Here is a 9,477-nt window from a genome sequence, read left to right as displayed (position 1 = left end):
TTGCTGGTCGGTCGCTGGACTCTTCTGAGAGTTTCGATGCATTTAGTGGTTTGCGGTGTCTGTTAGGTTAGGGTAGGTTAGGTTAGGGTCCCTCACGTGGTTTGCAGCTTGACGTGCTGTGAGGGCTTGTGTGCATCAGTGATGCTGAGAGCTTCGCCACTGGTACTTCACAGATACCGGTAGGGTCACCCATAGTGGACTGGTCTCAGCAGAGATGCCCGACTAAGACAAACCAGCTGATTCTGGACAGCAGATTTACATCAGAATCACTTGAAGCTGTGGAAGTCGCAGGATTCGTGGAAGCAACCATTCTAAATAAATGAATCAATTAATAAATTTGTTATTTAATACATATAAAAGAGGCTGTAATTCTTTTCCTCTATTATGTTGATTTTTTATCAAGTTATAATTAATAAATAAAAGTAACAATTCTGGAATTATTATTACCCTTTTAACCTGATTTTCAAAACAATCCACCACTAATTGCACTATTAAAACTATAATAAAACTATAATAAAATAAGCCATAATAATAATAATACTAATAAAAAACATACAATAAATAAAACAAATGTTTAAATAATTTATTCAATTTTTTGATAGAATAATATTTTCAATTATGTTATAAATATAAATTCAAATTTTTTATACGCTGTAAAAAATGAATCAATATAATATTTATTTAAATAAATTTAAATATAATTTACTCTCCAAACTACATTTTCTAGTGACTGGTCACATCTAAATTCAATTGTGGCAACAGCCTGTCAACATTGGCTCAATGAGAAATAATGTGTTGAACCAATAAAAAAAAAAACCATCAAGTCTGCCAAATCATGTTATTGGCCTAATTGAATGTTTTAGATTGTGTGCAACAAGCTTTTTTGGTTTCACCTAATTTAAAAATGTATATTGGTTAATTGTATATTGGTAAACAATGCTAAAGCAACTTTACTGAATTGTTTATTCCTCGTTGTCCCAAAAGAAAATGAATAATAGAATAAACAAAATCATAATACACTAAGCACTGCCACATTTATTTATTTATTTTTATAAAAGAGACACTATTGTAAAAGTACTTTAGAATAACAAATACATTACACATTTCAACAAAGTATACCGTATAAATTCTAGCATTTTATTTCTCCTAATATTGACCTCATTCTTTAAGGCGGAAGTTTTTCCGATTTGTTTTAGAACATTTGATTCAGTGCCCTATGGGAGAAATGACTAGGAATATTAAACAGCGGAAAACAGACAAACTACTTGCTCTACAAACTAGTGTGTTTATGACTCTACAGACAAAGCAGAATAATATATTAAGAAAATATCAGATTGCAACATCAAGCATCAAAACAAACAGTTTTTAACGTCTAAAAATCAAAGGAAGTGAATGAGAGCGGAAATCTCCAGCCAAAAAGATTCAAATGGCTGCGCCTGCTCGTACGTGAGGAATAAGGTCAATACATAGAGCTGAAGTGTACTTAATATATATCCCAAATATCTGCAAAAATGTAAAAAAAACAGCATAACATTTGAGTATTTTTGTGAGGTTACTTTAACCATTGTTTAGTGTTGTCACCTGAATACTTTCATTCTACAAAAGATAATCTGAACTTATGAAATTACATTTTTAATGGTTAAACCCATTCATTAACATTAAACATCTAATATATTTGCATATAATCAATGAACGGTTCATTCCGCTGTGGCTCCCCCTGATAAACAGGGGACTAAGCTGAAGGAAAATTAATAAATGAATATTAAAATCGTCAAAAGCACTATCAAATCTAAACAATGGGTTACTTTACCCAGTTGACACAGATGATTCCAGAACAGAAAAAAAACTCACAAAAGTTTCAAGAAAAGTAAAACAAAATCTTCAAGAGGAACTTCAAGCACATAAAGCTGCATCTGTTTTCAAATATTTACCATGTAAACCTATTTAGTCATTGTATTCCAGGTTGAGTAGATACTATAATCCAAAAGCACAAACGATGCATTGATAAAGCGTCCTATTGTCGAGCACCATCTCCTCTTCCAGGACAGCAGACATTCAGCACAGTTGACAGGGCTGTTAAACTTCATCATGCTCCTGATGCTAACTGTTTCAAGGATTCCCATCTTCATTGTAGCTGTGTGGTTTTCCAATGGCCCTGTATGTTAGAAATATAAAACGGCAATGTCAATATTAAGCCTATATCAAATATATATTCAAATTTCACCATAATACTGTGTCATTTTCAAAAACACTATTCCTGTTGGATTGCAGATGTAATTTTACAATGACAGAATGTGGATGTTCACATATTTATTAGCATGGTAATACTATAGTAATTAATACTTTCCATACTGTGAGAATGCTATGTGGTAAATTGCACATTTATATGTAAAATGTCACTTTGGCCAGGCACCTGTTTGTTTCCAGCAATGGTTCTAAATATCATTTACAGTGAGTAATAAACAGCAGAAGACAAAAAACAGGTTTTCTTTCACACAAAACTGAAAAATCTGCAGTAATTTACTCTCCCTTAATTTATTCCAAACCTGTTTTTCTTTCTATCTTCTGTAAAGAAAATATTTTAAAGAAAGCTGGAAACCTGTGGCCATTGACTTCCATAGTATTTGTTTTTCCTACTATGGAAGTCAATGGTTACAGGTTTCAGCTTTTTTGTAAATATGGCATTTAGTGTTGAACAGAAGAAAGAAACTTACAAAAGTTTGAAACCACATGTGCCTGAGTAAATAGTACAATTTGATTTGGGGGTGAACTGTCCCTTTAGAACAACTCCAAATCAATGTTTAATATTTTCAAGTTGAAATCAATAAGGCAGGTTGTGTTTTACATAATATTTTGTTTTATAGAAAATAAATATGGCTACAGTAGAACTGACAACCGCAAGAGCAAGAGCAATGTATGTAATTAACGTTAACGTGTTGTGTACAGTGGCGCAAAAAGGGGGTATATATATATATATATATATTAGGGCTGTAACGATACACGATATAAAATCGAAATCGCGACACTCAGATCTACGATCCTGTGTCGCGGTGTAATAAGGAAGAATCGCGACACACCCACCCCGTGATACCTTTCCAATAACGTCACGCGTGCCTGCAAAAGTTGAGCTAATTAACACTTTTTTTTCGTTCGACATTACAAGCACTGCTCCGTTTAAGCCCTCGCAATATTTAGCCGGGAGAGCTCGCACGGAGCTCTTAGTAAGAGACCGTCTGAATGTGTCAAGAATATCAAAAACAAAACCAACTTAACCCCGCTTGACAACCGACAACGCCAGAAACATTGCCAATGCTGTCAAAGCGGCCGGATTTTCAGCGCATATACGATGATTTGCTCACACTGTTAATGTGGCTGCGCAGAGAGGGATGGGCGTTCACCAGATGTCAGGTAACAGCCAAACTTTTCTGTAACCGTGCTGTGCGCTTTCTGTTTGAACCTTTGGGAGTGCTGACTGACAGGTGCGTGAGGTCAGAAAACACGACGAAGCTTTCAGTTAAAATAAACAAAGTTTCTATAGTTATAGCCTACTTTATTTAGAGATAAAGGTATATGGCTCTGCATATAATCACTCCCCAGCTAACAGGGAACGTTCCCAGAACATTCACTAACGTTCTTTAAAAGTTGCGGAAATGTTAGCACAAAACGTTATCAATAGAACGTTTTTAGAAGAGTCTCTTAACGTTGTTAACGTTCTTGTGACGTTGTTAAAAAACCTTTTTAGAACAAAGTTCTTGCAACGTCTTCAGAACGTTATTTGTAATTTATAAACGTTGTCATGATGTTGACAGAAAACGTTTTAAGAACAAAGTTTTTGGAACATCTTCAGAACGTTATTTGTATTTCATAAACGTTGTCATAATGTTGATGAAAAACGTTTTTAAAACAAAGTTCTTGGAACAACTTCAGAACGTTATTTGTATTTCATAAACGTTGTCATAATGTTGACAGAAAACGTTTTTAGAACAAAGTTCTTGAAACATCTTCAGAACGTTATTTGTATTTCATAAACGTTGTCATAATGTTGACAAAAAAACGTTTTAAGAACAAAGTTCTTGAAACATCTTCAGAACGTTATCTGTATTTCATAAACGTTGTCATAATGTTGATGAAAAACGTTCTTAAAACAAAGTTCTTGGAACAACTTCAGAACGTTATTTGTACTTTATAAACATTGTCATAATGTTGACAGAAAACGTTTTTAGAACAAAGTTCTTGAAACATCTTCAGAACGTTCTTTGTATTTCATAAACGTTGTCATAATGTTGATGAAAAACGTTCTTAAAACAAAGTTCTTGGAACAACTTCAGAACGTTATTTGTACTTTATAAACATTGTCATAATGTTGACAGAAAACGTTTTTAGAACAAAGTTCTTGAAACATCTTCAGAACGTTATTTGTATTTCATAAACGTTGTCATAATGTTGATGAAAAACGTTCTTAAAACAAAGTTCTTGGAACAACTTCAGAACGTTATTTGTACTTTATAAACATTGTCATAATGTTGACAGAAAACGTTTTTAGAACAAAGTTCTTGAAACATCTTCAGAACGTTATCTGTATTTCATAAACGTTGTCATAATGTTGATGAAAAACGTTCTTAAAACAAAGTTCTTGGAACAACTTCAGAACGTTATTTGTACTTTATAAACATTGTCATAATGTTGACAGAAAACGTTTTTAGAACAAAGTTCTTGAAACATCTTCAGAACGTTATCTGTATTTCATAAACGTTGTCATAATGTTGATGAAAAACGTTCTTAAAACAAAGTTCTTGGAACAACTTCAGAACGTTATTTGTACTTTATAAACATTGTCATAATGTTGACAGAAAACGTTTTAAGAACAAAGTTCTTGAAACATCTTCAGAACGTTATCTGTATTTCATAAACGTTGTCATAATGTTGATGAAAAACGTTCTTAAAACAAAGTTCTTGGAACAACTTCAGAACGTTATTTGTACTTTATAAACATTGTCATAATGTTGACAGAAAACGTTTTTAGAACAAAGTTCTTGAAACATCTTCAGAACGTTATCTGTATTTCATAAACGTTGTCATAATGTTGATGAAAAACGTTTTTAAAACAAAGTTCTTGGAACAACTTCAGAACGTTATTTGTACTTTATAAACATTGTCATAATGTTGACAGAAAACGTTTTAAGAACAAAGTTCTTGAAACATCTTCAGAACGTTCTTTGTATTTCATAAACGTTGTCATAATGTTGATGAAAAACGTTCTTAAAACAAAGTTCTTGGAACAACTTCAGAACGTTATTTGTACTTTATAAACATTGTCATAATGTTGACAGAAAACGTTTTTAGAACAAAGTTCTTGAAACATCTTCAGAACGTTCTTTGTATTTCATAAACGTTGTCATAATGTTGATGAAAAACGTTCTTAAAACAAAGTTCTTGGAACAACTTCAGAACGTTATTTGTATTTCATAAACGTTGTCATAATGTTAACAGAAAACGTTTTTAGAACAAAGTTCTTGAAACATCTTCAGAACGTTATTTGTACTTGATGAACACTCTCATAAGGTTGATGAAAAACGTTCTTAAAACAAAGTTCTCGCAACGTCTTCAGAACGTTATTTGTACTTCATAAACGTTGTCATAATGTTAGTGAAAAACGTTCTTAAAACAAAGTTTTTGGAGCGTCTTCAGAACGTTATTTTTACTTCATGATCGTTCCCTCAATGTTGATAAACAAAGTTCTTGGAACGTCTTTAGAACGTTTTTTGTACTTGATGAACATTGTCATAATGTTGATGAAAAACGTTCTCAGGACAAAGTTTACCTATTGTCTTCAGAACGTTATTTGTACTTGATGAACACTCTTATAAGGTTGATGAAAAACGTTCTTAAAACAAAGTTCTCGCAACGTCTTCAGAATGTTATTTGCACTTCATGAAGGTTGTCATATTGTTGATAAAATAACGTTCTTAGAACAAAGTTTTTGGAGCGTCTTCAGAACGTTATTTTTACTTCATTATCGTTCCCTCAATGTTGATAAAAACATTCTAAGAACAAAGTTCTTGGAACATCTTCAGAATGTTATTTGTACTTGATGAATGTTGCCACAATGTTGATAAAAAAAGTTTTAGAACAAAGTTCTTGAAATGTCTTCAGAACATGATTTGTACTTGATGAATGTTGTCACAATGTTGATAAAAAACGTTCTAAGAACAAAGTATTTGGAACATCTTCAGAACGTTATTTGTACTTCATAAACATTGTAATTATGTTGAAAAAAAACCTTTTTAGAACAAAGTTCTTGAAACGTCTTCGGAACGTTATTTGTTCTTGATGAATGTTGTCACAATGTTGTTAAAAAACGTTATTAGAACAAAGTTCTCGAAACGTCTTCAGATTGTTATTTGTACTTGATGAACGTTGTCATAATGTTGATGAAAAACGTTTTAATAATAAAGTTCTTGAAACGTCTTCAGAACGTTATTTGTACTTCATTAACGTTGTCATAATGTTGATAAAAAACGTTCTCTGAACAAAGTTTTCAGAATGTTATTTGTACTTCATTATCGTTCCCTCAATGTTGATAAAAACGTTCTAAGAACTAAGTTCTAGGAACATCTTCAGAACGTTATTTGTACTTGATGAATGTTGTCACAATGTTGATAAAAAAGTTCTTAGAACAAAGTTCTTGAAATGTCTTCAGAACGTTATTTGTACTTGATAAACATTGTCATAATGTTGATGGAAAACAATCTTAGAACAAAGTTCTTGGAACGTCTTCAGAACGTTATTTGTACTTGATGAATTTTGTCACAATGTTGATAAAAAAAAGTTCTAAGAACAATGTTCTTGAAACGTCTTCAGGACGTTATTTGTACTTAATGAACGTTCTCATAATGTTGATGGAAAACGTTCTTAGAACAAAGTTCTTGAAACGACTCCAGAATGTTATTAGTGCTTGATGAACATTGTCACAATGTTGAAAAAAAAACGTTCTCAGCACAAAGTTTTTGGAACGTCATCAAAACGTTATTTGTACTTGATGAACGTTGTCACAATGTTGATAAAAAACGTTCTTGGCACAAAGTTCTTTAAAATCTTCAGAACGTTATTTGTACTTCATGATCGTTCCCTCAATGTTGATAAAAAAAACGTTCTAAGAACTTGGAACATCTTCAGAACATTATTTGTAATTCATAAACGTTGTCATAATGTTGACAGAAAACGTTTTTAGAATAAAGTTCTTGAAACGTCTTCAGAACATTATTTGTACTTGATGAACGTTGTCACAATGTTGATAAAAAACGTTCTTGGCACAAAGTTCTTTAAGATCTTCAGAACGTTATTTGTACTTCATGATCGTTCCCTCAATGTTGATAAAAAAACGTTCTAAGAACTTGGAACATCTTCAGAACATTATTTGTAATTCATAAACGTTGTCATAATGTTGACAGAAAACGTTTTTAGAATAAAGTTCTTGAAACGTCTTCAGAACATTATTTGTACTTGATGAACATTGTCATAATGTTGGTGAAAAACGTTCACAGTAAAAAGTTTTCAAAACGTCTTTAGAACGTTATTTGTACTTGATGAACGTTCTCATAAGGTTGATGGAAAACGTTCTTAGAACAAAGTTCTTGAAACGTCTTCAGAATGTTATTTGGTCTTGATGAATGTTGTCACAATGTTGATAAAAAACGTTCTTGGCACAAAGTTCTTGAAATTTCCTCAGGACGTTATTCATACTTGAAAGTTGTCAGAATGTTCATAAACTTTTTTAGAACAAAGTTCATGGAGGATGTCTTCAGGGCGTTATTTGTGCTTGAACTTAATCATGGGGTGCGATGTGGTGGCGCAGTAGGAAGTGCTGTCGCCTCACAGCAAGAAGGTTGCTGGTTCGAGCCTCGGCTAGGTCAGTTGGTGTTTCTGTGTGCAGTTTGCTTGTTCTCCCAGCATTCGTGTGGGTTTCCTCCAGGTGCTCCAGTTTCCCCCACAGTTCAAACACATGCGCTATAGGGGAATTGATGCACTAAATTGACCATAGTATGAGTGTAAATGAGTGTGTATGGATGTTTCCCAGAGATGGGTTGCAGCTGGAAGGGCATCCGCTGCGTAAAACATGTGCTGGATAAGTTGGCAGTTCATTCCGCTGTTGAGACCCCGCATCAATAAAGGGACTAAGCTGAAAAGAAAATGAATGAATGAACTTTGTCATAATGTTGATGGAAGATGTTTTTAGAACAAAGTTCTTGGAACGTCTTCATGAAGTTATTTGTTCTCAGGGATGGGCATAAAATTTTGTATCGAAATACTTCAGTGTCTTGTATTTTTGTCATTTCAAAATACCGTAAAATACTTTGCAAGATGTTTACAGTACATGATTACATCTTAAAAAGGAGGCCTCTGATCACTTGCCTATAAGCTTGTAATCAGAAGAATCACCTTCTAAATCACCTTCTATTTTTAGATGGTGGTCAATGATTCAAGTATGAATGGAAATTATGCTTAAAGAAAGTAACAGACAAATGGCAAGGGTATATTCAGGAGCAAGTCAGCACACATTGAAAATAGCAGGTGAGCAATGCTAAGACCAGAGATAATGGCTGTATAGTGTACAATTCAGCATCTTTGCTTAAGAAATTAGATGGAATAATAAATATCTTAAAAACAGGATTTGGAGCTTCTAAACATCAATCAGTCAATATCTGACATTGTGCTTTATATTTATACGCTATACACATTTTATGTGCTGTGCATACAGGTCAGTTTAGCACTATGATCTGTTCACACTGGAAATCTGATACTGGCCACATTTATAAAAAAACAATGTGAACAGTTATGCCAAAAATCAGATCTGAAAAAAATCTGCATTCAGCACTCCTTGCTGTGTGAACCTGAGCCTGAGACAGGTCTAGTTAAAGAAGATCTGAATAAAAAATCTTGGGAGAATGAGTATACTGTACACATGATAGATAGATTGCTGATGTACAGCAGATGGCAAATAAATAAGACAAACAACATTAAAATAAGTCCTACACTGACGATACATTGTTTCAAATGACATTACACATACAGGTGCACTGTCTGGTTAATGAAGATAAAATCATTGGCCGTAGTGTATGTGTGTAAATGCAAGTGTGTTTGAGCGTTTCCCAGTGTAAGGTTGTGGCTGGAAGGGCATCCTCTGCATAAAACATATACATTCCGCTGTACGTGGCGATCCCTGATTAATGAAGGGACTAAGTTAAAAAAAGAAAATGAATGAATGATCATCTTCAAAACAGGACTTTCTGTATGAAAAGTTGTGCAAAATGTATACTGAACTCAAAGAGAAACACAGTTACTTTTAGGTTACAAGTCCTGCTTACTAACCATAAGGCCACAACTTCCCCAATAGGTGGATGAAGTGCCAGAGAAAATTTGTTGTTATCAAACAGTTTAATGGTGAAGGGATTGATCCAATAGGCTTATTAATAAAAG

The 9,477-nt window shown here is 33.2% G+C and overlaps 1 long non-coding RNA gene across 2 annotated transcripts in view; it reads right to left on the bottom strand.

Annotated features, from left to right (window-relative positions):
* Positions 1-1,417: 1,417 nt before the first annotated feature.
* Positions 1,418-9,477, bottom strand: part of LOC141377191 (uncharacterized) — a 29,054-nt gene continuing 20,994 nt past the window's right edge. For both annotated transcript variants that reach the window (XR_015506055.1, XR_015506054.1), the window contains one exon: positions 1,418-2,155. This is a non-coding gene — a long non-coding RNA (uncharacterized LOC141377191). The remainder of the gene's footprint in view (positions 2,156-9,477) is intronic.

This window comes from Danio rerio, chromosome 13 (assembly GCF_052040795.2).
Source record: "Danio rerio strain M-AB ecotype USA chromosome 13, GRCz13ab, whole genome shotgun sequence".
Taxonomy (NCBI): Eukaryota; Metazoa; Chordata; class Actinopteri; order Cypriniformes; family Danionidae; genus Danio; species Danio rerio.
Note: the sequence above shows the minus strand (reverse complement) of the source record. Positions and strands in the feature narration are given on the sequence as shown.